The sequence below is a fragment of the Cydia amplana genome, chromosome 6 (genome assembly GCF_948474715.1).
Source record: "Cydia amplana chromosome 6, ilCydAmpl1.1, whole genome shotgun sequence".
Taxonomy (NCBI): Eukaryota; Metazoa; Arthropoda; class Insecta; order Lepidoptera; family Tortricidae; genus Cydia; species Cydia amplana.
The window spans coordinates 1,556,375-1,578,450 of record NC_086074.1 but is presented as its reverse complement, the minus strand read 5'-3'; the positions used below and the strand labels follow the sequence as shown (position 1 = coordinate 1,578,450).

The 22,076-nt window shown below is 39.3% G+C and overlaps 1 protein-coding gene across 2 annotated transcripts in view; it reads right to left on the bottom strand.

Moving 5' to 3' along the window:
• LOC134648615 (somatostatin receptor type 2) overlaps positions 1-22,076 on the bottom strand; it is a 358,966-nt gene that overhangs the window by 4,674 nt on the left and 332,216 nt on the right. Inside the window, exon 1 of one of the 2 annotated variants that reach the window (XM_063503104.1) lies at positions 2,450-2,487. The exons of the other annotated variant lie outside the window; for it this stretch is intronic. The gene's annotated coding sequence lies outside the window, so the exon portion shown is untranslated. Of the gene's footprint in view, positions 1-2,449; positions 2,488-22,076 lie in introns of those variants that run through there. 2 annotated transcript variants of the gene reach the window in all.

Below are 22,076 nucleotides of genomic sequence, written 5' to 3'. Positions count from 1 at the left end.
ACTAAAAACGAGTGTTGTACTACGTCCACAATTACTTAAGAGATGTCGTCATTAGTACACAAAAATTCCTTCACTTGTGACTTTATATTAGTGAAATCATCATTTTGCCTACATATTTTGTAAGTTTTGGAAAAGTAACAATAAAGGATGACTCACGTTAGACCGGGGCGTGTCCAAGCAGGAGCTTCCGGCGCTTACTTTTCTATGACAGATGACAAGTGATCACGTGATGATTTTTATAGAAAACGAAGCTCCGGGAGCTCCAGCCCGGACACGGCCCGGTCTAACGTGACTCATCCTTAAACCGAAAAATCCATTTGGAGATAGATCTTTATCAACGTAAAACTCGAGGGATTTCTAAATTTATTGATGTGTAAATAAAACTTAGGAAGGATTACTAGGCACTATAGTTTACGATCTTTACATTGTAATTTATGAACGGTCCTAGTCTTTGTTGTTCCGAAGCACTTTGAATAGTTGAACAGCTTTCAGTATAACAAATTGTCTGTTGACCCTAATAACGTAGCTATACACCCATACTAACAGTTTCGCGCGTCGCTACAAGGGTAATTTTATTATATTTATACTTAAATCAGTTGCCAGCAATGTTGCGCTGTAATACTGCAGCGAAAGTGCCGATAATCAAACTCATACCTATTCATTTTCTTAAAAAAAACATGCATATACGAGTACCAGCATTATACCTACTACCGACTGCATTTACTGCAGAAAAATTCACATTTCAATGTCGAAATTCTGGATATTTGACATTTCTTACAGTAATACAGTCAGTAACGCTGCGCAGTAATTGCGTTACACCGGAATGTTAAGCTTTAGGCTGCGCTTTCACTAGATATGTGCGAGAATGCGTAGCGAGGGATGTGTTTAATAAGAACCAATAGAATCACTATACGCTGAGCGAGGACAGGTGAATGGAGTGGTTTTATTGGTTAACAAATACGTCCATCGCTACGCATCCTCGCACACTGGTGGAAACGCAGCGTTAGACAGGGGTCCATATTGGGTCGCATAATAATTGATTGTCCTAATGTAATGTTACGCATAAAATCATTTCGCATAATTGACCGAAGCGTAGCGAAGGTCTACGTTTTGACTCGGTCATTTTGCTTTTGTATGTCCGGATGTTCTCCTCTACAGGTCGCAATTCTTAACCGATTTTCGTGAAATTTTGTGACCGAATTCTATGACTAAATAAAATATTTTTGTCGATCCGGTTTTTGGAAATTTTTAAAATGGCGGAGTCGTGATAGCTCCCGCCTAAACAAATAGTCGTATCGGTATCATAAGAGTTTTTTCTTTTTGAGATATGTTTATAGATTAAATGGCCAAAAATTCAGAAAATTTGTATCGCTGGTTTTGGCGGTATTTAGATATTTATTTTTACTTGAGAATAAGTAGCTAAATTTCGCCAGCTTTAGTAAGAACTATAATGGCGTATTTTGCAAACGTTCGCTTTTTTGTTTGCATCGGCAGGTCCCTGGTTCCATCCCCAGTAATTGTATACTGCTACATAACTTTTTGTATTTTTTTATACTTAAATTTCGTATTTTTTATTTAGCAAGCGCGGGTTAAGCGTATTGGTTTAATTTTTGTTTGTAGCTTTATGTAGTTTTAAATTTTTTGTTTATATTACATGTACTATACCTATATTTTAATAAATATTTTTGCAATACATTTATTCAGTTTTAAGTTCTGCTCGCGAGGTCTACAGCTCACAGAGCCACTAGTTGTTATTGTGCTGAAACTATAAACATTTCTGCAAAATTATAAAAGAAACCTAACCTAACCAACCCTGCTCTATACAATTCACTTTAAACTCTCGCGTTTTGTACACATATTTAATTACACAAACGGGTCTACCGCGATATAATTTCATTGTTTTGAGCTACATAAACCCAAAGTCCTCTCCAACGAGCGACACTAGTATCCGCGGATCGTGAGAGAGGCGATTGAAATTAAAAAACACCCTAAAAATTTCAATCGAGAGGACGGGTACAAATTATCGTCTACTTGGGGACCAGTGATTCAAATGTTGAAACCAGCGGAATATATCTTCGGACCAGTGTGCGGATACTGTGAGTGTTGCGTGTCGTGCCGTGGACAATAAACATTAAACTTTGACGGGTAGCTGCAATTTCTTTGTCTAACCCGAACATTTTTATTAACTAATTTCGGGTAGTTTAGTGGTGTTTTATTAATACCTCCGTTGACATTTGTTGGGACGTCAGTCTTTCCGTGACCACAGCTGGTGCAACTCAGCTGTTCTATACAACCTAAGTATGCAAAATATTTTCGAAAATCTTTCTGTTTCAGCTGGAGCAAAATTATGCGCAAAGAGTTGTATGCGTAACATTACATTAGGACAATCAAATTATTATGCGACGAGATACGACCCCTTAGACACAGAATGACATATGACAGCACTTACATCGTGTTTTGTATGGCGCAGACCCTCGGCAGATCCTGGAACAAGAGATACCATTCGTTATTCTATTGTTACTTCGCTTTGAATGTTGGATGATTGACATCCCTAATGATAGTCGTTTCGTTTTGGCAAAAGGTATTTTAGGGACTTGATAATGATATATGTATGTATATAATGTACTACGATAATAACAATAACAATATCTTTATTTGACAATAAAAGTTTAACAAAGGCACATTGCAGTGAACCCCGCACTATGGCCTGCATCCTGTATATTTTGTGAAAAGTCACGTACAGTCGATGAAACTGATAATGAAAGACGCAACTGTCTCTTTGTGCAAAAAGCATGTTTAAAAGTAAATGAAAAAGTGGAAAAAATCATTGTCTCGCCCGAGATAGTCTATTTTTAGGGTTCCGTAGCCAAATGGCAAAAAACGGAACCCTTATTGATTCGTCATGTCTGTCTGTCCGTCTGTCTGTCCGTCCGTATGTCACAGCCACTTTTTTCCGAAACTATAAGAACTATATACTGTTGAAACTTGGTAAGTAGATGTATTCTGTGAACCGCATTAAGATTTTCACACAAAAATAGAAAAAAAAACAATAAATTTTGGGGGTTCCCCATACTTAGAACTGAAACTCAAAAAATGTTTTTTCATCAAACCCATACGTGTGGGGTATCTATGGATAGGTCTTCAAAAATAATATTGAGTTTTCTAATATCATTTTTTCCTAAACTGAATAGTTTGCGCGAGAGACACTTCCAAAGTGGTAAAATGTGTGTCCCCCCCCCCCTCCCTGTAACTTCTAAAATAAGAGAATGATAAAACTAAAAATAATATATGATGTACATTACCATGCAAACTTCCACGGAAAATTGATTTGAACGAGATCTAGTAAGTAGTTTTTTTTTAAATAGGTACGTCATAACTCCCCTAAATACGGAACCCTTCATGGGCGAGTCCGACTCGCACTTGGCCGCTTTTTCATCCCACTGCTAATTGAAATTGCGTTTTACTCGTGAAAGTTTAAATCAGTGTTATGTATAATATGTAAAACATATATGTATTTTACTTTCCTCGTATTCGCAATGAAAAGTAGAACTTGAACGCAGTGAGACGTTATTAAACTACCTCGGCAGAAACGATGCCTTTCACCCGAGTTAAGGATGACACACGTAAGACCGGGCCCTGTCCGGGCCGGAGCTTCCGGTGCTTCGTTTCCTATGGAAAGCATCACGTGATCACCTGTCATCTGTCATAAGTAGACAAGTAAGCGCCGGAAGCTTCGGCCCGGACACGGCCCGGTCGGCCCGGTCTAACGTAATTTAATAAGGTCTCACTGCGTTCAAGCGCCATTAGTACTTTCCTCCCTTGGTCAATCCTCTATAGTTGTCTGTGGTCGAATCTTGGATCGTATCACTAGAAGCTCAAATAAGCAACATCCTCTTTCAAAGTGCATTTGAAAGAAGACCGATCTACTGCAGTTTCCGCTGCGACTTGGAAGAGCACTTCCGTGCCCCCGGCTATTAAATGTATCCGCCCTTTTAAGCCAGAGAAAATATAACTGAACTGATTTTGAACTTTATTTTGAAGTAATATAGTTCAAGTTTGCGCTTTTGTTTGCTAAAGGGTTAAAGCGTGTGTAGTGCAGTGACTTACAATTGTAAATACTTAAGTAGAGGTCATATAAAATAAAAGTTTTAAAACGGATTATATCGCGTATATTGAATTTATACTACTTCACGACGTTTCGAACCGTTTACAGCGTTCGTGGTCAACAGTACGGCTACCATCAGTTTGGCACAGACATAAACGCCATCGAGAACGTAATTTACTTTCTATACATCTCGCTCGTACTCGCATATAAGTGCAAACGAGATGTAAAGTAAATTACGTTCTCGATAGCGTATATGTCAGTTTTGACACTGTCAGTGACTCATGGTACGGTCTCGGGTGACCAAAAATAACAGAATTGAATGAACGTGTGAATGTGAAAATTTTGAAGATTTTACAAAGTACCTATTTGCGGAACCCAAATATTTGCATGCACTTAATAATAAAGTTCTAATATTAATCACTTTGATCAAAAGAGGGTGGCGAAAGGGATGGTCTGCACTGTTATTTATTGCTTGGTTAATTAAATGACTACAATCATGCAATGGCACGCAAACTGACTGAATAGGGTATTTGACTGTATTTCAAATAAATTATTTTACACCAATACCAATTGGCCTTTGCGTCTATTGCAGACGATTTATGGTGCAAATCGGAGAGACAATGACCTCTCCAGACTTAACACCGCCTGGGACGGAATTAAGGAAACGCAGGGATGCCCAGCACCTGCATTACCCTCTCGGCTTTCTTAACCCACAGGAAAGGCGAGCCAATACGTGTGGAGGCAGGTCGGCTGTAGGAATCTGCCGCTTATTTCAGGTTGGACCCTACTCGCGCCTTACGGTAACTCCATACCGGGATTTAATTTTGGAGTATCCTTCTCCTAGATGGATTGCAAGCCAATGCTAAGAGGTCCATCTCCCCTGCATGAAATATAGCACCAGAAAATTAATAGAGAAACGTAGACAGCAGTTATTTTTAGACACAATTTCTATTTTAAAACCCGTATAAAACTATAAAAAGTAGGTTATTTGATTGTGACGTCACATGCTAGTGTTTCATATAAATTCCATAGTAGCAAAATCGTTTTGACAGTTCGAAAAAAGAAACTGATTTTACTAGTAGTCAAATACCCTATTCATTAAAAAATATTATCAAGTACAGGGGTGTTTTTCAACCCAAAATTTACTTTATTTTGGGTGGGAGCTATATAATTACGCGCGTGCGATAGAGATAGAAACAGGCCGCTTTAACTGAATTTTAATTACATTTTGAATTGGTAAGTATTAAAATTTTATTTCCGAATGTAGCCCAAGGTGAGTCTAAACTAAACTCTAAATATAAACTAATTAAAATCGTTATTATTATCGCAACATTTTCACTGATACCGAAAGATAAATATAAGATAATTAAATTGATGGAAACATCTTATTTTGTACCTACTGATTCAGTTTCCAATGAAAAGCTTCTCTACAATTAGTAGGTACCTATTTATTTCTGAATTATATAATAAGTATTTAGCCTCCAATTAAAGTAATTGATTTAATAGATACAGACGTAGTTTATATAGTGCAGGAGCAGCCGATGCAACGGAGCCACGCCGTTTTGTCGACTAAATAACTAGTGTTTAGTTTTAAGTTTATGAAATACATATGTATGTTAGTCTGTAAGGTATTTGTAATATGGGCCTTGTTGCCTGAATTAAACTTCTAAATAAATAAATAATTGTTTTCCATCGTATTTTCACGGACACATACGAAGGTGTCTTGCTGTTACAGTCAGTCTCGGTACAAAAATTACAAAGGTATATGAATAAATACGTCGGCCATGGACCTAAATGTGAAGTTATACCGTTTTTTATGTAACATACAAGAACAAAATGTTGTGTCTCACAGCTATACGTTATTACTATTTAAATAATATGGCCCGGCAGCTTGAACATGTCATGCTCGCTTAAAAGTCTTTGCTTACGGTGGCGTTGTTGATCGGGTCGCCACTTTCCCGAATGAAGGTCGAGAGAGGCGATGGCTGAGATACGCGTCATACTCGTGAACGGGTGCTGTTTGTGGAGACTGGTCTATTTAAGCTAACACGAGCTATTATATTTAGTAAGTTTATTTTTGAGGATATTTACATGGACACACCTCATTCGGTTCTCGTATGCTATTTTATTTTTATTAATATTTTCTCTTTTTAATTACCTAGGTATACAGGATTCTGACTCTTGGAGACCCTATACATTTCTAAAGTTAATTTTTCTACTCCAGCACTTAAATGTGTCAATTAAATGACTGACAGTGATATCTAAAGCAATGTCATTTGAATGCTTTGTCTATAGGCTCATCTTATGAGTATAATACAACTGCTTTATTTTTTTTAAAGATACAAGTTCCGATCATCTTGATTGAAAGAGGTATGTTTTCATTTACAATAATAACTCTTTTTTTTTTTAAATAATAACTCAATTTTTTTTAAATAATAACTCTTTTTTTTTAATAATATCTTTTTTTTTTAATAACAACTCTTTTTTTTAATAATAACTCTTTTTTTTTTAATAATAACTTTTTTTTTTAATAATAACTCTTTTTTTTTAAATAATAACTCAATTTTTTTTAAATAATAACTCTTTTTTTTTAATAATATCTTTTTTTTTTTATAACTCTTTTTTTTAATAATAACTCTTTTTTTTTTAATAATAACTCTTTTTTTTAATAATCTCTTTTTTTTAATAATAACTCTTTTTTTTTTTTTTTTGGCAGCTGTCATAGAAAAAGTAATGTATGCAACAGCTCATAATTGGTTCTTAAAATTCTCGGGTCTTTTTTTACAAAACTCGACTACGTCTCGTTTTGTAACTTCGACCCTTGAATTTTAAGAACCCTTATTATATCACTGTTGCATAAACTACTATTGATTAACTATATATTGTAATTTTTTAGTTATGACACTTAAAGACATTTAAAACACCTTTAAATAATTTTAGATTATACTTTTTGTATCTCTGTGTTTTTTTAATACTATTATTATAGTTTTTTTAATTCGACATTTAGAGACTTTATACATCTCTATGTAATACTTTAGTGTGATTTGATATATGTGTTTTTTTTGCTTGTATGTAAATTCCATGTTGACGTGTAAAAGTGCCCTTGTGGCCTATTTGCTGAATAAATGTTGATGTTTGATGTTAAATTTTGTTTTACACGTTTCATTATTAAACTAGACAACAATGACGTAAAATGCTTCTATAATCTATTTTAAAACAGGGCGAGTGAAACAATAGCATTGTTTACAATGTGTCTATTGTTAAAACCCAGCAGACACATATTGTAATACATAGACAACGCAACGGCCGTTTTGCAAACCTTTCGTACTTTTACAGTACATATGGTGCTAATTTACCGCCCTAGTGCAGTAACTAGCACTATGCGTGCGTCGAAAATTTACAAGGCCAATCACTACATAGTATAAAACAAAGTAGCTTCCCGCTCTGTGTGTGTTCCTATGTATGCTTAGATCTTTAAAACTAAGCAACGGATTTTGATGCGGTTTTTTAGGGTTCCGTAGCCAAATGGCAAAAAACGGAACCCTTATAGATTCGTCATGTCTGTCTGTCTGTCTGTCTGTCTGTCCGTCCGTCCGTATGTCACAGCCACTTTTTTCCGAAACTATAAGACCTATACTGTTGAAACTTGGTAAGTAGATGTATTCTGTGAACCGCATTAATATTTTCACACAAAAATAGAAAAAAAAAAATTTTTGGGGGTTCCCCATACTTAGAACTGAAACTCAAAAAAATTTTTTTCATAAAACCCATACGCGTGGGGTATCTATGGATAGGTTTTCAAAAATGATATTGAGGTTTCTAATATCATTTTTTTCTAAACTGAATAGTTTGCGCGAGAGACACTTCCAAAGTGGTAAAATGTGTCCCCCCCCCTGTAACTTCTAAAATAAGAGAATGATAAAACTAAAAAAAATATATGATGTACATTACCATGCAAACTTCCACCGAAAATTGGTTTGAACGAGATCTAGTAAGTAGTTTTTTTAATACGTCATAAATCCCCTAAATACGGAACCCTTCATGGGCGAGTCCGACTCGCACTTGGCCGCTTTTTTTTTAATAGATAGAGTGATTGAAGAGGAACGTCTATGTATAATTTGTTAACCCGTGCAAAGCCGGGGCGGGTCGCTAGTGTACCTACTCTAAAATGTTGTATATTAGGTACATGTCCGATAAGGTAATTCCACTCGTTGCGAGTGTCTTGAATTTTTTTAACCCCTCAGCTGTGATCCCTATCCCTGGGCCCGAGGAATTTTGAATTTTATATATGTCATAAATCTATATCAAAGTTCATCGAGCCTGTCGGGCTTTCTCACAGCTGAGGGGCAAATATTCTAGGTATTGGGCGATTCAAGGTTTTTTGACGGACACTTTTTAATACACAGAGAGTATTTTCCACATAGCCTCCATAATTTTTCGACACCATATCCGTTCATTGCGCTATCTGTGGACTCGCGTCATCCGCCATGTTTACGCGCGTTAATGTTGTTTTTAACGAGTTTAAAACAGTAATGTTTCATCGCTCGTCTCGGGTACACACAGTTTACTGTACTGTTGTCTGTGAGGCTATTATGTAGATAATGTGTTCGTATTAAAAAATGACAGCTGACGGTAAACAGAGGCCTTTTTAGGGTTCCGTACCCAATGGGTAAAAACGGGACCCTATTATTAAGACTCCGCTGTCCGTCTGTCCGTCCGTCCGTCTGTCTGTCTGTCACCAAGCTGTAAAATATTTAAGTGGGGCTTCCATACAATAAAATGTAAGAATGTCCTATATTTTTTTATTAAATATTATTATTATTTATTTAACACATACGATGTTTTCATAGATGGCCGTTTGAACCGAGCGTTAGCGAAAGTTTACGTTTCAGCTCGGACAAAAATGCTTTCGTATGTCTCAATGTTCTCCTCTCTGCTTTTCTTAACCAATTCTCCTGAAATTTTATAATTTCGCTCAGACTTGTCCGCACAAGTATTCGTGCGAGCGAGACGCCCGCGCAAATGACAGCTAACTGATATGATTCCAATATCATTCTGATATCGGTTTGATGTCAATGCAGATGCAGCCTATAAGGTCAATGTGGCTAATTCCGTCATAGGGGGTTGTAGCGGCGATATATATTGAGAGGTCAAACTTACATAAATCCAGAAGCGCCTTGGCGGACCGCGTGGTGGTCTATGTATGGTGATTTGGAAATCCTCTGCTTTTATCGACAACTGCATATATCCATGAGGGGCACTGGGTCACTGAGTACTTTCTGGTTGATTTTCACTTAAATTGCAGCGACAGAACTCGAGATATGAATTATTTTAACCGGAGCGCGGAGCGATCGCAGCCATTTCGATTCAACGGCAGGAGAAGTTTTTTTTATCTTCGCTAGGTGGCGCGGTCATAGGTCGCGCCGGAAGTAAGGGCTTTGAGATAAATGTAGTTGCCAACTCAAAAACATCTCGCTAACATACATGAAAATATATTCTATCCTAATTGTGTTGCTTTGTATGTAAGAAAAAATACCTATCTAAATATGCATAGAAATTAATTAATACTAATCTGTTCCTCGACGGAACATGCCGCTCACCTTAAAAGCACGTAGTGACTTTTAAAAGTAACGTTACGAAAGTTTAGAAAGATAAGAAACCTATACCTAACTTAAATGCTAACATTAAGAGTCGTAACGATAGTAGGAATTATTCTAAAGGTAAAGGACAGACCTTAACTACGGGTCGTTTGAACAACGTGTTCCCACTTTTTAAAGTTACGACGCGAATAACTTGATCAGTGCCCGGATGGACAGCATGAACGCGTGCGAGTTTCCACTGTAACGGCGGCAAGTGGTCATCGCAAACTACAACAACAGTGCCTTCACGGATGGCGGGACCGCGATCTTGAAGCCACTTTGTACTCTGTTGCAGTTGATGGAGATATTCGCGACTCCATCGACGCCAGAAATGCTGGACAGCTTGCTGTACCCAGCGCCAACGCGTAAGACGACTAGGGTTTTCGTCAATCAAGGAAACGTCCGGTAGGGCCGTTAAGGGCTCTCCGATTAAGAAATGAGCCGGCGTAAGGGGCAACAGATCAGAAGAGTCCGAACTTAGCACGCACAGCGGCCGACTGTTCAGTACCGCTTCAATTTGACAGGTCAGCGTGTGCATAGAATCATATGTTTGCGTTTGTGTACCAATTACGCGGTATAAATGGGTTTTGAAACTCTTAACAGCCGCTTCGAATAGTCCACCGAAATGGCTAGCATACGGTGGCTGAAAATGCCAAGTTAATCCTTGTTCTAAGGTTTGTTGGTTGAGAGCGCTCATGACCGAATCGTTACGTAAGAACGCGTATAATTCTTTAAGGTAATTATTACAACCGACAAAGTTACGTCCGCAATCGGTATATATGTCTGTACAATATCCTCGGCGGGACGTGAAACGACGCAACGCGGCTAAAAAACCTTCCGTAGAAAGTTCGGAAACTAACTCAAGATGTACAGCTTTAACACTCATACATACAAAAACCGCAACATAACATTTTATTATTTTTGCATTACGAACTTTATTAGCGCGAACGTAGAATGGCCCACAAAAATCGCACGAAGTTTTACTAAATACGCGCGCGGGGCGCAAGCGAACCGAGGGAAGCATGCCCATGCGAGGTTGCACGCGAGTAGGTCGTGCGCGGAAACATGGAATACACCGATGCACGCGCAGACGCACAATATCGCGACCCGAAATGATCCAATATCGCTGTAAGAGCGAGTTTTGCACGCACTGCGGACCGGCATGCAATTCGTGTATATGAACATCGTCAATGATAAGATTTGTAAGAGGATGTCGTTTAGGTAAAATTACTTGATGTTTTGACTCATAAGGTAAAAATGATTTATGAATACGTCCGCCGACGCGTAATAATCCCTCACTATCTATAATAGGCGCGAGACGCCGCAAACGTAAGGAAGGGGATTTACTTGACGAAATATTTTTAAAGTCGTCGTCGAACACTTGTTGTTGCGTAATCAATATGAGTCGCTTTAATGCAAAGTGGTACTCTGGTACGGTGATGTACTCCGGGAGCGTTTGTTTATGTTTTCTACATTTATTATAGAAACGAAATATCAATGCCGTGACGCGAACTAATTTACCTAGCGACGAAAATCGCGTAATAAGAGTATCATCGTCCGGGGAAGTAGGTAGTGTGGACACACATGCACAATTAACATTTGTCGATTCATTTTTATTGCGTTTTTCCTCAGTTGTGTTTACTACCGGTTTTTGTATAGGCCAGGAGTCGTGACTTTGTTGGAGCCATGTAGGACCATGGAGCCACAAGTCATTTTGTACGAGCGCGGCGGGCAGCAGACCGCGCGACGCCGGGTCAGCGCTGTTGTCAGCTGACGGGACGTGACGCCAGCAGCTCGCCGGGACACGGGACAAAATCTCACTGGTGCGGTTAGAGACAAACGTTTTCCATTCGTGCGGGGGTGACTTAAGCCACGCGAGCGCGACGGAACTATCTGACCACGCGTACACTTGATCGGGGCGAATGCGATCACCGTAAATAGGCATTACTCGTTCTATCAATTTTGAGAGGATCACGCATCCCATTAATTCCATTTTCGGGATAGTAAGGCAAATCCGAAGAGGTGCTACGCGGGTTCGAGCTATGACTAAATAAGTTTGAACCTTACCGGTATTGTCCGTAAGACGTATATAAACACATGCGGCATATGCAATTTGGCTTGCGTCTGCAAATCCGTGAATTTCGATTGAATCGAAGTCGTCAATATTAAAAATATGACGAGGAAATGAAATTTGAGATAAGAGCGGGAGCTCGCCAACAAAACTCGTCCATGAGTTAACTATATCGATAGGGGCTTCGGCGTCCCAGGGAACCTTTGCTAACCATAGCAATTGAATTAGATGTTTGGCAAACAATGTTACCGGAGATAATAACCCGAGTGGGTCGTAAATTTTTGCAATTTCCGAGAGAATTGCCCGCTTCGTACAGGCCTTAGAAGTACTTTGTACTTTGAAACTAAATGAGTCTGATCCCGGATTCCATTGAAGTCCAAGGACTTTGACCCCTTTGTCATTTTCCATTTCGGCAAAATGAACATTATCGCGCCGCTCACCATGAGAATCTGGGGATCGCGTACCAGCGAGAATAGCGGGCGAGTTACTTTGCCATTTACGTAATTCGAACCCGGCCGTGGCACAAATACCTATCAGCTCCTGCTGCAGAGCGAGGGCCTCGGCTATGGTATCTGCACCGGTCACCACATCGTCGACAAAGACGTCATTTAGTAAGACTGGTGAGGCGAGTGGGAAACGCTCAGCTTCATCATGAGCTAGCTGTTTGATTGTGCGTAATGCGAGATAGGGGGAACTACTTACACCGAATGTAACGGTACGAAGCCTATAGTCGCGCAGAGGCTCCTCGGGCGATTGACGCCAAAGGATGCGCTGAAAGTCCCTATCACTTTCACGCACAAGAATATTGCGATACATCTGTTTGATGTCGGAACAAAATGCAATGTTATGCACTCTGAACTTTAGAAGAACGTCAACGATGTCTAAGTGTAACTTAGGACCCGTCAACAAGGTGTCGTTCAAGGAGTGTCCACTTGTCGTGCGACACCCAGCATCATATACTACGCGTGTGCGTGTAGTTTCGGAAATTTTTGACACAGAATGGTGGGGTAGGTAATAACTCGCGCCAGTGGGGGGGTTATCGTCCGCGAGCTCCATGTGGTTGAGATCCACGTACTCCTGGAGGCACGCGTGATAATCCGCCTTCAACTGGGGGTTACGTTCTAGACGGTATTCCAATTTATGGAATCGTGCTAGAGAAATTTGCCGAGACTCGCCGAGCGGCGGTGCGTCGGGCTTGAATGGCAGAGCGACTACGTATCGCCCTGTGTCGTCGCGCTTATGCGTCTTTTGAAAAAAGGATTCGCATAGCTTTTCTTCGGGAGTGTAACTCCGCAACTCTGGTACTGACTCCAGCTCCCAAAACTTCTGAAGATTGTCGTTGTCGAACGACGTAAAACAAGTATGGCGTGGAGTCGAAACATTGGAAGTAAAGTTCACTTTACCTCCTAGCAAATAACCAAACACACTATTAATTGCGGTGGGCGTTCCAGGTTTACCCCTGACAATGCCATCGCGAACAATATCCATGAAGATATCCTCGCCTAGTATCATATCAACCGGCTGAGGTTTATGAAATTCAGGGTCGGCCAAAGCGAGGCCCTGCAAATGAGGCCAATCAGCGAGAGGTGCTAGTGGTACACTAGGCATTTGGCGGGTTAACTTCGCCAGAATAGAAGCCTCTAACGGAATAATCGGACTTTGTTTGCCCTTAGGCGAAATTGAGCACACGAAGGTACCCCTAGGTTCCAGCGGCAAGTCGCCGACACCGACCAAAGGCTCGCTATCGTGATGTCGCGGTAAATTAAGTCGTTGCATACACGATTCTGTAATTAGAGCTGCTTGTGAACCCCCATCTATCATACAGCGAATAGTAGCAATTTTATTGCCTTCGTAATAAAGGTCAACCAACGCTGTTGACAATAGAACCGTGCTAGGCCGTTTACCTACATTACCTAAACTCTGTTCGTTTACGCCGTGAACTGCAGACGGGCTGCTAGGGCCGGGCTGCTCCGTAAGAGCGAGCGAGACGGCAACTGATTCCGCAGCTTCATTGATAGCCGGTCGCGGAATGTTTGATTCTAAATGAATTAACGTATGGTGTCTTTTATTGCACTTACGACACTTAAAACTTGATTTACAATTCCTTAAGTCGTGCCCGGGGCATAAACAATTGTAACATACATTATTTGTTTGAACAAATGCAAATCTATCTTGGATTGATAAGTCTAGAAACTCCAAACATTTATTAAGTGAGTGCATTCCTTTACACTTCAAGCAAGATCGAACCTTATTTGTATCGTTGTAAGGTCGACTTTGGGCTGACGCCGTACTTGTTGCAAAAACACGCTTGGGTGTTATTTGATTTGAATTTAAATTTGGGTTATTTTTACTACTTAAGGAATTGTTTCGAGTGGACTGTGTATTGGAAACTGAAATCATCTGTTCCGCGGAAAGTTCGCGTTCGAGGAAAGCAATTAGGCCTTGAACTTTAGGTATTTCGCCCGGGTTGGTTAAGGAACGTTCATATTCTTTTCGGGTATTAACGGGAATCTTACGTAACAATAAATTTAACAGAACGAAGTCCCATTCCTTAACCGGAAAGTCCATTACTTCCAGAGCCTTTATGTTTTCGTGATAAACATTTAGTAAATTTCTCATAGCAACAGCTGATCGCGCGGAACAAATATCTATATCGAACAACTTATCCAGATGTTGTGATGCGATAATGCGTTTATTGTCATAACGAGACTTTAGAATATCGAGCGCAATTGCATAATTACTTTCCGTTATGGGAATTGATTTAATTAAATTATGTGGCTCGTTTTTAACGGAAAGGAGCAAATACCTAAACTTCTCCGCATCCGTGTAGGCATTGTTATTGTGTACCAGCGATTGAAATAAATCGAAAAAGGCAGGCCAACCAGTCGGTTCACCGTGATATTCGGGAAGCGATAATTTGGGTAAATTTCGACGATCGTTGCTAAGCGTATCGTTGGGGGTAAGTACGCGGCTCGCGCGACGCCTTTCTACGTCTACCTCCTTTAGATTATTTAGATGTGTAACTATCGCGTAATACAAGTCGTTAAAATCGTTACGAATCTTAATATTGGCTTCTTTGTTGAAGCTTTGCAATTTAATTAACGCTTTTTCGATTTTAGTTTGAATCTTAGTAAACTTTCGCTGATGCACTGTTAAATCTGTTGTTCGTGAACGGAATTGATCTGTATTTGTCGCTGCGAACTGTAATGTTCTCTTTAATTCGTCGAGAATTAGATCTCGTTCGAATATGTCTTGTGTAATACACGATGTGTCGGCTTGAGCATTGCCGTCTGTAGGGTTTGGGACCATTTTGCGAGACAAAGATGGCGGAAATGACAATACTAAATTGAACTACAAACGTGTCTAAATGAAAAACTGGGTACGAAATACCGCAAATTACAAAAGCAACACAACCAGAGAAAGAAAGATCCGGATCGAACGGATCAAAAAACTATGTAGCGGCGATATATATTGAGAGGTCAAACTTACATAAATCCAGAAGCGCCTTGGCGGACCGCGTGGTGGTCTATGTATGGTGATTTGGAAATCCTCTGCTTTTATCGACAACTGCATATATCCATGAGGGGCACTGGGTCACTGAGTACTTTCTGGTTGATTTTCACTTAAATTGCAGCGACAGAACTCGAGATATGAATTATTGTAACCGGAGCGCGGAGCGATCGCAGCCATTTCGATTCAACGGCAGGAGAAGTTTTTTTTATCTTCGCTAGGTGGCGCGGTCATAGGTCGCGCCGGAAGTAAGGGCTTTGAGATAAATGTAGTTGCCAACTCAAAAACATCTCGCTAACATACATGAAAATATATTCTATCCTAATTGTGTTGCTTTGTATGTAAGAAAAAATACCTATCTAAATATGCATAGAAATTAATTAATACTAATCTGTTCCTCGACGGAACAGGGGTATTCCGTCCACGAGCGTAATATTTTTTTGCTTTTCAATCGTAGGAAAGAAAACCATCTGCTTTTGAATGCTGAAACTAAAAGCAATCGCTGCTATGTCGGTGAAATTATCAATTTTGTTCGTTGTTCGAGAAAAACGCTAGTAGACGGAATAGTCCCTATGACGGAATTAGCCACATTGGCGCCTGTATGTCATTAATTATGTGGAATAGAGCGTCAGATTGGCGTGAAGTACTAAATTTCCCTAAGGATACCTGTTTCTACTTAGATTAGATTGAGTTAGGTATTTGATTGGGGATCAGGGATTCGGATATATTGGAAAATAAAAATGGTACTTAACGTTTCATTGGAGATGAGATAATTGTGTAGTTTATGTTTGGGATACTAAATGTTACTTCATCTTACACGCTTTTTTAGTCTTTAATAAATAAATAATAAATAAATATTATAGGACATTCTTACACAGATTGATTAAGTCCCACAGTAAGCTTGTGTTGTTGGTACTCTGACAACGATATATATAATATACAAATACATAAATGCATAGAAAACAACCAAGACTCAGGAACAAATATCTGTGCTCATCACACAAATAAATGCCCTTACTGGGATTCGAACCCAGGACCGCGGCTTCACAGGCAGGGTCACTGCGCGCTCTTTTATTCTTCCGTGGTCACTACCCACTAGGCCAGACCAGTCGTCTCGTCTTTATCCAAATATTATAAATGCGAAAGTGTGTCTACTGTTACCTCTTCATACTTAAATCGCCCATACAAAATGTAGGGTTTGCAATCCGGATCCGGAATGTATGAAATTATCCGGATCTGGATCCGGATCCGCGTTTCTCGCACACATTTCGGATCCATCGTGCAAACCCTTAAAATCACACTTGACGCAAACACATACGTCACGTCACGCTATGAAATGATATTTACAATAGCGGTACTGCATATTTTACTGTTTAAACCAATCTAAACTATAGTACCTAGGTAAGAATAAACATTAATTAGCCAATATAATACCTACTTACCTACGCCATCTAGGTTAAGGCTCTCAAACTTCTAATAGATATTAGATATAAATCATCGGTAGACAGCACCACAGTTCTATAATATGTAAATAAGGTGACATCTACCGATGATTTATAAGAAGTTTGAGAGTCTTAACGTAGAAAGCGTAGGCAAGTAGGTATTATATTGGCTATACCTATTTATCTATTCCCTGGTAAGATATAGTTCATTAACATCAACTAAGAAAAGTATATTCCAAAAACTTTTATAAATAGATACCTCTCGATATAAAAAAACCTATGCAAATTCTTTTAATCTCTGGTCGTACTTTAAGTAGGTACGTAAAATAATTAACCAGATGATTCTGGGTGATCCCAATATTGCAAAAAAAAACAATAATATTTATTTGTACAACAAAGTTTGGCATTTCATCGAGGGCTTAATTTTGATATGAAATGAAATGAAATGAATTTATTTGACACAACAATCTTAAAACTAGCAGATATAAAATATTTACCTACATGACATTGTTTTGTAACTTGTTGTATCAAAGAAAATACCACTCAGCATGTGTCAGAGCACTTAGTGCAAATACGCTGATTTTCAGTGGACCCTTAAACTTCAAAACTAATCCTTAAAATTTTGAGTCCCATGCAAGCGAAAGATTCTATATAACAGATTTACGTGCGTAGCGAGGGCATAGCGAAAGTACCTACCTTTGTTCGAGGCTGCTAAGTTGAAAAAGTTCTATAATTGAGACAATTGTCCCAGAGATATCTAAAAGGCCGTGAAGGGTCTTTGTGATTCTATCAGATTGCTTTTTATATATACGTCCAATTTCAACAAAAATTTTAAGTGATCTCAAAAGCTTCTGCTAGAACTGTTATTTCAAAGGAGTAATTATGTTAGGGCAAAGGGCAGGACATTTAAGCCTTTTTGTTTTATTAGTGCTAGACAAAATGATTTTTGTGAAGGATTTTAGCAATGCCATTTTTGTTTTGAAATAATGGATGAAATAAATTTAATATCTTTTATTACTTGTCCAGGATAAAATCTACTTATGTGGCTTTCCGTTATTTAAAAATACCATACATTTTCGTAACTTGTACGAAATATCATTTGATATTTACCAGTTGCTTTTCGGCGAAGGAAAACACCGTGAGGAAACCGGACTAATCCCAATAAGGCCTAGTTTCCCCTCTGGCTTGGAAGGTCAGATGGCAGTCGCTTTCGTAAAAACTAGAGAGAATGAGTTGTCAAGCGGACCCCAGGCTCCCATGAGCCGTGGCAAAATGCCGGGATAAAGCGAGGAAGAGCCATTGTAAAGAAATTGAACTCTCACCAAATCTTCTTTATCAGGATAAAGGCAGCCCCTTATCCCACGTTATGTGGGGTCGGCACATGTTTTTCTGTTTCATTCTCATCTATCTTGCGTCATCTCTGCACTCACTCCTTTCTTTTTCTCATAATATCCTCTTTCACACAATCCACCCATCGTTTTTCGGTTCTTCCATCCGCTCTACGTCCATGAACATTCATCCCTAACATTATTTTGCCTATATGGCATTCATCCCTCCTTATGCCCATACCACGCTAACCTACTATTCTCACCAAATATTGTCAAAATCTAGGAAAAAAAATCGAATTCAAAATAAAAATCTGAATTTATAATGAAACACCGCCTTTCCTCAAAATTTCAGCGGTTTAGGTAAGGAACACATTCAAGACGCCTATGACCGCCAAAGACGTCAACTGACGCGCTTGGCTACAGTCCAATATCAACCTTCGTGCATTCCGACAAGGTTCACAATGACGCGCCGCACACGATAGGCGTAGCGATCAAAGGGCAACTGAAAAGGATAATGATTAAAATGAGCTGTTATTTTCTTCTTGTTACCTAGGAGATACGTACCTTAAAGTTTATTTTTAGATAAGCAAAATAATAACGCTACCTCGTGATGAAAATTCCATTTAAATACCCAGATAATTAAATATGATTGCCCGCTTTCTGAGAATAAATTTTATAATAAACTTAATTAATTTCCTAGTCAGATATCGTTGAGCTAAAATGTAATTACAATTACTTATGATTGTGATGCCTGCCAAAAGATTCACAACGAAAGTATTTGACTACCTACTATAGTTACTTTCACCAGGCGTGGCTCACTCCGCGATTTCGTCGCTTTGCTACATATAGCTAAAAGTACATCCGTTCCGCCCCAATTTTGGGGAAAGCCATAAGCCGCGCGTGGCGCTGTCGCCACCTAGCGGCCATATCTGTGCTGATCGTGACAAACGCGTTTTGTTACAGAGCGAGTCTTCTGTACTTAGTACTATTATTTATTCTGTGCTTTCACACAAGAATACCTACGGTTCAGATTCGGTAACCATTATCACCTTTTACTAATAGTAATGTTGCACTAGACTTATATCGACCGGGATATGAACCGTGATTACTTTTGTTTTGTTTTTGAGCTGCTCGATATTTCGACGCGGTCCCGATATTTCATATCCCGGTAGATATAAGTCTAGTGATACTAACCATGAATCATTCAAAAGGGTTATAGTAATGTTGCGCCCAAAATAGGCCGAAAACTGTCAGAATTATTGACTTTTCGCAACGATGCGGCAGCCATTTTGATGACGTCATTACGCGGGACACCTTTGCACAGTTTACATTTGCACGCACCACTGTCTCCCGGCAGTTTAGGGTTACGAGAACCATGTGCAAGCACATACTAAAACAGCTGTCTAAGCGTTTGCTATTTTCGCTCTCGAGAACCGTTCCGGTTTCCAATCAAACACAGTTCAATCTGTTTAAAACGTGCCTGCGATCCCCTCTGATATTTGAGAGTAAATACGCAATATACCTGGGCAGGATAAACCCTCTCTCCTATTTTGGGTTTTACGCGTAGGTAGTAGTTATTTGCCTGAAAAGCACGTTATCTAATGGGTTATCTCTGTGGGGTCCTAAAATAGATCGAGGAGAAGAAGTAAAAAAATAATTGACAAACACAAACAAACAAACAAACAAACAAACAAACAAACAACGAACTGCTCATACCTACACCTTAATATTACATACCTAGGGAGGTGAATTCATAAATGCTCCATATCGCAGGTGTTTGTGGCCCGAACCGAAGGTGAGGGCCATAAATATGCGATCTGGGGCTTTACGAATTACCGCCCGTGGTTTGTATAAAGTTTTACGTCTTGCCTTGGCCAGGAAGTGAGATTTTCTTCTCGCGTAGCGGGGAGAAAAACCCACTTACGGGCCTAGGGTGACGTAAAATAGTTTACAGTATATCTGGTGCTCCATTACGACATCCTGTGCTATAATAAGCACGTTACGTAACTACGTCAAAAATGTAGGGGCCATGTGTACTGTAAAACGTTGTACATACACGTGCGAATAGGTACTGCGCACTTCTTTAGTAAATAACTATTACGGACAGTAAAACATGTAAAATAATTAGTACTAAGTAGTAAAAGTATGAAATTCACAACGAGCGATAAATTAAAACATGACCGAAGGAAGTTGATTTCATTTGGATTTCTATAATAGTAGTTTTTCTACTCGTCGACTGCAATGCTTGAATTAAGACTTCGTATACCAAAGTGAAATCGCATACTTTTTTCACTATGGGACCCCAACTCAACTATAATATTCATTTCGATACAGTTTAGTCAACTATAATGAAATTTTGAATAAATGTCATATAGGTACTAAGAAAAAGTGACCAAGGCCTCCAGTGCCCCAGGCTGGAATCGAACCAGCGTCCTCTGCTATCGCGGCAGGTGCCTGCAGCAGCAGATGCAGGTGGTGCAGTTAGAAAGGTCGAACCATACTGTTCTACCTTAGAGGTGGCCAGGGGGCGCCATAAGCCTTCAGTAAGAAGTGCATATACTTGGAAAAATTCGACCTATGCCGCTGTGGCCCGGTGGCCGAATGGTTCAGGCACCTGCCGCGATAGCAGAGGACGCTGGTTCGATTCCAGCCTGGGGCACTGGAGGCCTTGGTCACTTTTTCTTAGTATATGACATTTATTCAAAGTTTATAATTTATAGTAGTGTGTCTACTTGAAATAAAAACAAATTAAAATATTTTCTGAAAATAATTTAATTTGTTCTAATACATATAATGAAATTGACCAATCGAAAGCGCAGAGCAAGTACCAGGGCCTCGTGAGTTACGAGAAGGTGTCGTTGACCAACCGGCCGGGGGCGCGGGGCGCGGGGGCCGGGTCGCGTAAGAGTATGAATGTATCGCGGCTGCTCGCGCATCTTAGCTGTATACTTTTGGTTTTTTTACCTACATATATGATTCTTCTACTAGTTTTAAGTATTTTTTTGTTGACTCGTAGAAAAAGTATTGTATACAATAGTGATATAATCAAGCTTTTCAATCTCATACCTTACTTAGGCAACTCAGCAAGCTTCGTTGCCTAAACACGGTACTCGACTGAAAAGCTCTCCATTATATCACGATTGTATAAAATACTATTTATAGTTTACTACAATAATAGCACTAATATGTCAGTGCGGGCGAGATCCATACAAAGTAAGTTACGTAGACTAAGGCCCACTTGCACCATCCCACTAACCCGGGGTTAAGCGGTTAAACCGTTAACTCAGTGTCAAATTGTACTGTTCACCATGATAACCCCAGGGTTAACCGAATAACCCCGGGTTAGTGGAATGTTGCAAGTGGGCCTAAGGAAGGTAGAGAGAGGTAAGGAATAAAATCATCATGTATCAAAAAGTGTCCGTCAAAAAACCGGAAATAGGTGGCGCCACAATACTTAGAATATTTGACCAAAAATATCAAATCATTGACAGCACATCACTTCGTCAATAAGAAAAGAAAGAAAGAAGGAAAATACATTTATTTACGTGAAACCAAACCAGTTAATTACATAAAATACATAGAAGAAATGACGTTAATAAGTTTTTGTCAAAATTTTCATTTTTGGCACAAGCTTTTATCGCTGACTGTACTTTTCTTACGACAGACAACTAATACTCATCGAGACAATTCTAAAAACCCCTAACACAATTAGGTCGCGTTGTTTCATCACAGAGTTCCTATAGCCACAAAAAAGGACCCCCCCCACTCAGCGTAATGCTACGGTAAGCCGCAGCGATGATTTTCAGTGGGGACCTAAAGTAATATAATCAACTTAATGCTAAGGAATAAAGGCAAATTAACACATAGAGGAAAAAAATAATAAAATATATAAAACAGTAATTAAAAGAAGAAAAAAATTAAAATTTAAAGAAGACATTCTTAGCTACTCTAGCGCTACTCTGGAGAGATTTGGAACTTTTA